Consider the following 6,000-nt stretch of genomic DNA (forward strand, 5'->3'; position numbering starts at 1 on the left):
CAGATTATGCTAAGTGAAGCTAGCCAATCCCTTAAAAACAAATGCCAAATGTCTTCTTTGATATAAGGAGAGTAACTAAGAACAGAGTAGGGACGAAGAGCATGAGAAGAAGATTAACATTAAACAGGGATGAGAGGTGGGAGGGAAAGGGAGAGAGAAGGGAAATTGCGTGTAAATGGAAGGAGACCCTCAGGGGTATACAAAATTACATACAAGAGGAAGTGAGGGGAAAGGAGGAAAAATATAAGGGGGAGAAATGAATTACAGTAGAGGGGGTAGAGAGAGAAGAGGGGAGGGGAGGGGGAGGGGGGATAGTAGAGGATAGGAAAGGCAGCAGAATACAACAGACACCAGAATGGCAATATGTAAATCAATGGTTGTGCAACTGATGTGATTCTGCAATCTGTATATGGGGTAAAAATGGGAGCTCATATCCCACTTGAATCAAAGTGTGAAATATGATATATCAAGAACTATGTAATGTTTTGAACAACCTACAATAAAAATTAATTAAAAAAAAATTGGAGTCATGGTTCAACATAGTGTACTGTTTATATTTTTGTATTTTTAACAGTATGAGGATTAAACCCAGGGATACTCTACCACTGAGCTACACCCCCAGCCCTTTTTATTTATTTTTTATTTTATTTTACTTTTATTTGTTCTACTTAGTTGTATATGACAGTAGAATGCATTTCAATTCATCATACACAAATGGAGTACAACATTTCAATTCTCTGGTTGTATAAGATGTAGAGACACACCAATTGTGCAATCATATATATACCTAGGGTAATGATATCCATCTCATTCTTTATTTTTATTTTTGATACAGGGTCTTACTAAGTTGCCTAGGCTATCCACAAGCTTGTGATCCTCCTGCTTTGGTCTACTGATATAGCTGGGATTACAAGTGTGCAGCCATCACATCTGGCCAGCACACTGATTTTCTCAGCATTTAAATTTTTTTTTTTTTTTTTCAAAGAAACCTCTAGGGGTTGGGTGTGGTGGTACATACCTGGAATCCTAGCAATTTGGGAGGCTGAGGCTGGAGGATTGCAAGTATGAGGCCCAGCCTGGCAACTTAGTGAGATACTATCAAAACAAAAAGGTTTGGGGATGTATCTCAATCCTCAGGACCATACACACAAAATAAATAAATGACTGAATAAATATATAGAAAATAAAAACCACCAAAATGACCTAGTGGTGCACGCCTGTAATCCCAGCAGGTTGGGAGGTTGAGGAAGGAGAATCTCTAGTCTCAGCAACTTAGTGAGACCTTATGTAACCCACTAAGACCCTGTCCCTAAATGAAAATATGAAAAAGAGCTGGGAATGGGGCTCAGTGGTTAAGCGCCCCAAGGTTCAATCCCCAGTACAAGAGAAAAAATAAAAGAAACACCCCTTAGGGTTGTTAGTTAAAGGCTGTAGGACAAGGCTGTAGTTAAGATTAGCCAGCAAGGACTGAAACAAAGAAATATAAACAGAATAACTAAAAACCAAGTGCCTCAAGGATATGAGAAAACAAGACACACATATTTGCAAAACATCTGATAAAGGACTATTATTCAAAATATACAAAAAACTAAAAGCACAAAAAGCAAATGAATAACTCAATTTAAAAATGCTCAGAAAATCTGAATAGATACTTCTTGAAAGATAACATACAGACGGCAAATAAGCATATGAAAAGATGCTCAACATCATATGTCTTAAGGGAATTGCAAGTTTAAACCACAATGAGATACCACTATGTCTTTTAGAATAGTTGAAATCCCAAACACTGTCAACACCTAATACTGGCAAGCATATGGAACAGGAACTCTTATTCATTGTGAGTAGGAATGCAAAAGGGTACTTCGGAACACAGTTTGAAAGTTTCTCATAAAATGAAACATACCCTTATCATATGATCCAACTAGGTATTTACCCAAATGGATTGAAATCTTACTTCCAGCTATGAGTTATCTTTTGGGATCTGCAACACAGGGGATGCTGGGCTTGAACACAATTATTATTATTATTATTTTTAGTACTAGGGATTGAACTCGGGGTACTTGACTACTGAGCCACATCCCCAGCTCTATTTTATATTTTATTTAGAGACAGTCTGAATTGCTTAGCACCTCCCCATTGCTGAGGCTGGTTTTAAACTCGCAATCCTCCTGTCTCAGCCTCCTGAGTCCCTGAGATTACAGGCATCGGCCACTGTGCCCAGTGAACACGATCATTCCTTTTTTTTTTTTCTTTTCTTTTTTCAGTACCGGAGATTGAACCCTGGGGTACTTTATTACTGAGCTATATCCCTGTCCTTTTTATTTTTTATTTTGAGATAGTTTGTCCCTAAATTGCTGAGGGTCTCACTAAATTACCCAGGCTGGCCTTGAACTTGCAATTCTCCTACCTCAGCTACCCAAATCCCTGGGATTGTAGGCATGTACCACCACCCCACCCTGCTTGAACACTCTCATTCTTACATGGAATCCTGCCCCTCTGCAGACCAAAGAGCAAATTCCAAGTTACTACCCTGAATTCCCATGTTCAAAGTTGTCTTTTGTCCTTGGCAAGACCCTCCTGATACTTCTTTTTCTTAAAAAAAAATGGGGTGGGGGGTGGGACATAACTTCAGATTTACAGAAGTGTTGCAAGAAGAGTACAAAGAATTGTTGCATACTCTTCACCTAGATTCCTCAAATGTTAACAATTTCACTGCATTTGCTTTATTTCTTTCTTCCTCCCCTTCTCTACTCACACTCTTCCACCCTGTACCATTTGGGAACAAATTGCAAACATGATGCTCCTTTACCCCAAAATATTTCAAAGTGTATTTCCTAAACACAAAGTCATTTTCATATATAACTATAGTATAGCTTCCAAGATTAGGAAATTAATACCGATACAAAACCATATAATCTTCAGACAGTATTCAGATTTTGCCAATTGTCCTGATGATACTCATTATAACAGAAGAATGACCTGCATCATGCATTGCATTCGGTTACCATGTCTCTTTATCCTGTTTTAACTGGAATAGCGTCTCAGTCTTTCTTTGTTTTTCATAATATTTATATTTCTTAAGAGCACAGGCCAGGCTGGGCACTGTAGTGCATACCTTTAATCTCATGTACTTGGGAGTCTAAGGCAAGAGAATACTAAATTCAAGCCCAGCCTGGGCAATTTAGCAAAAGCTTGTGTCAAAATAAAAAATAAACTTAAAAGGGCTGGGGCTATAACTCAGTGGTAGAGCGTCCTCAGGTTTAATCCTCAGTTAAAAAAAAAAAATCCTGTCTAATATTTCTTGTACAAGAAACCCTCTATTACAAAGTAGGCAGAATGGAGATGTTCATCACCAAACTGCAAACAGTCCTTCAAAATTCAGCTTATTTATGCTCATATTTTTGCATTTAGTAGTCTCTTTATTTGTTGGTACCTCCGAAGACCAGCATGATGCTTGACACATAGCTGGTTTTTATACCTGTTGAATGAATACATGAAATTGACAGGCTCGAGGAAGGGATGGATAAGAAGGGCCGGAGGAGGAAAAGTCCAGGTTGATGATGGATTTCAGGTGTCCCTTCCTGATATGGAGAGCACCTGCATTTACAGAGGAAGAAGAGGGGAAACTTCCAGGTGTCTGGGCTGTTTTTCTCTACCCCACTTGCAGCAGGGAGACAGTATATCAGAATTGGAGGGCAGTTGTTTGATTACAGGTGAGCTGGGTTCCTTGTGGTCCCTACATTTAAGGCAGCCTTATAAAAATCACCTCTTCTTGCCACTGCATCAGGAGAAAGAGAGAGGTGATGTGCTGGAGTGGAGAAAGGAGGAAAGAGGCAAAAATCTGGACACTGAAGGATTCATCAAAGTTAAGAGTGACTTATCTGTGCAAAACCCAGCGGAAACGCTCATCACCTGCTAAGTGTTTACCCTGTGATGTCAAGGAAAGTGCACAAAAGCGAAAGGAAATCCTAGGCCAAAGTTCTAGGTGTGGAGAAGTTCTGAGCAAGGAGCCAGTCGACAGAAAGGAGGTAGCCTTCGGAACAAAATAGAACAATATTTTACAAAGGAGACTTGGGGAGGCAAGGAGTAAAATATCAGGGACAAAATTTAAATGGAACAGGGAAAATTTGATCTAACTCCCCTCTCCCCAAATCACAAACCAATTATAATTAAGAAAAGTAGGCACAAGACAAATGAGCTTCTGAAGGCAAAGTCTCTCATTAAAATGCAAAGCCAGTTTTCTCAGGAAGCTCCTATTTCCTGCTCACTTTGTTTGCTTGGAAAACACAGTAGAGTGGTCCATCTGGGGTAATTAATTCTGGGGTAAAAATGTCAGAACCTAGGTAAACAAAGATCAACACCAAGATAACAAAATATGAAGGAACAGAAACTAAAAAAGAAACCAAAGGGATAAAATTCTGAACAAAATTCAGAGGATTCCAGGGATAAACATGTTCTGTTGTCAGTGTTTTTGAATGCATGGCCTGGGAGAGCCCTTGTTCTTTCATATTTAAAAATTTTCAAGTTCATTTTTGTAAAACTTTCATAAAACCAATGGGAAGAGCTTTTTTTTTTTTTTTTTTTTTTTTTTTAAAGCAGAAACCTTTTCCCTTTAAAATTCTACAACCCAAAGTCACCAGATCTAAAAGGGTGAAAGGAACTGGGCAGAGGTAACTGGTTCAATCTGATTCAACCAAACCTCGACACACCATGCTTTAATGGTCTGTTGAACTAATGCCCTGAAAGCATGTAAAATAATTTGGAAGCAAGAGTGTAAGTTTTAGCTCAGGTGCTAACTCAAGATATTCCAATTCTTTGTCTCAAAAAACTACTGGAAATAGAGTCTCATAATATCAGGAGGAAATATTTTTCTTACCGGAAGCTGCAGAAAAGCAGATTGTATTCTACAATGTAAAGCCACAACCTAGTTATGAGAAAGTGGAAAATGGATAATGGTCACAAGGCATCACTTTCTGTGTCTCCCATCTTCTCTCACCATCTCAGAAGTGAGGACCTGGGCCCTGGCAGGGTTCTAGGAGAGACAGAAAACACAAAATAATGAGGCAGCAGTTTCTACCCTATGAACTGGTACAATCATCTCTGATTTTATTTTTATTTTTTGGTTGTGCTGGGGATTGAACACAGGGCCTGTGCATGCTAAGTACTCAATCTACCACTGATTTATACCCCTAGCCTATTTTTGATTTTGATAAGAAAGCCAAATTTGGCCTGATGCTGTGGTGTAGGCCTGTAGTCCCAGAGACTCAGGAGGCTGAGGCAGGAGGATTACAAGTTTGAGGACAGCCTGGGCAACTTAGTGAGACTGATACTGAGGACAGAATTAGATAGGCAGTCAGTGTAGATAGGTAAATCGAGTCAGGTTGGATTAAGGAGGCCAATTTTGAGTGAGTCCAGCAAGTTGGAGACTGTCCCCTGAGGGATTGAAATGTTAATTCCTTCAGAGCCTTCCTCCACCCTTATCAAGAACCTGCCCCTGCTCCAACCTGTGGCTAAGGTAACCTGTCCCAGGAATTGGCCCTCCCTATAGGAAGCCATAGGGTTTAACCCCTATAGGGTTGTTAACTATAAGGTTGTTAAACCCTATAGCTCCCTGTGTGTCCTGGGCTGCACCGTCCTGCCAGTCCCCCTTCAGCCCACCTGTTTCCCACCTTTTCACCATCCCACAGAGCATCTCCTGGGAGAGATAAGGGGAAGAGAGCAGGAGAACAAAGGAACCCTAGGACATATAAAAAAGGCAGAACATCTTCACTTCTTGGGATACCAGGATATCACCGGTGACAGTTCTGCTTCTTCACATGTTAAAGTTTGAACATTAGAGAAACACACTGAGGCAAGCATATAAAGCAGGGTTTATTTAAAAATGGGTAACATAGTGCTCGCTTCAGCAGCACATATACTAAGATTGGAACGATACAGAGAAGATTAGCATGGCCCCTGCGCAAGGATGACACGCAAATTCGTGAAGCGTTCCATATTTTT

General features: G+C 40.0%; 1 non-coding gene across 1 annotated transcript; it reads left to right on the forward strand.

Annotated features, from left to right (window-relative positions):
• Window positions 1-5,893: 5,893 nt before the first annotated feature.
• LOC143411152 (U6 spliceosomal RNA) lies at window positions 5,894-6,000 on the forward strand. The gene has a single exon (XR_013092844.1). It is a non-coding gene; the product is annotated as a U6 spliceosomal RNA (small nuclear RNA).

The sequence above is a fragment of the Callospermophilus lateralis genome, chromosome 11, assembly GCF_048772815.1.
Source record: "Callospermophilus lateralis isolate mCalLat2 chromosome 11, mCalLat2.hap1, whole genome shotgun sequence".
Lineage (NCBI taxonomy): Eukaryota > Metazoa > Chordata > Mammalia > Rodentia > Sciuridae > Callospermophilus > Callospermophilus lateralis.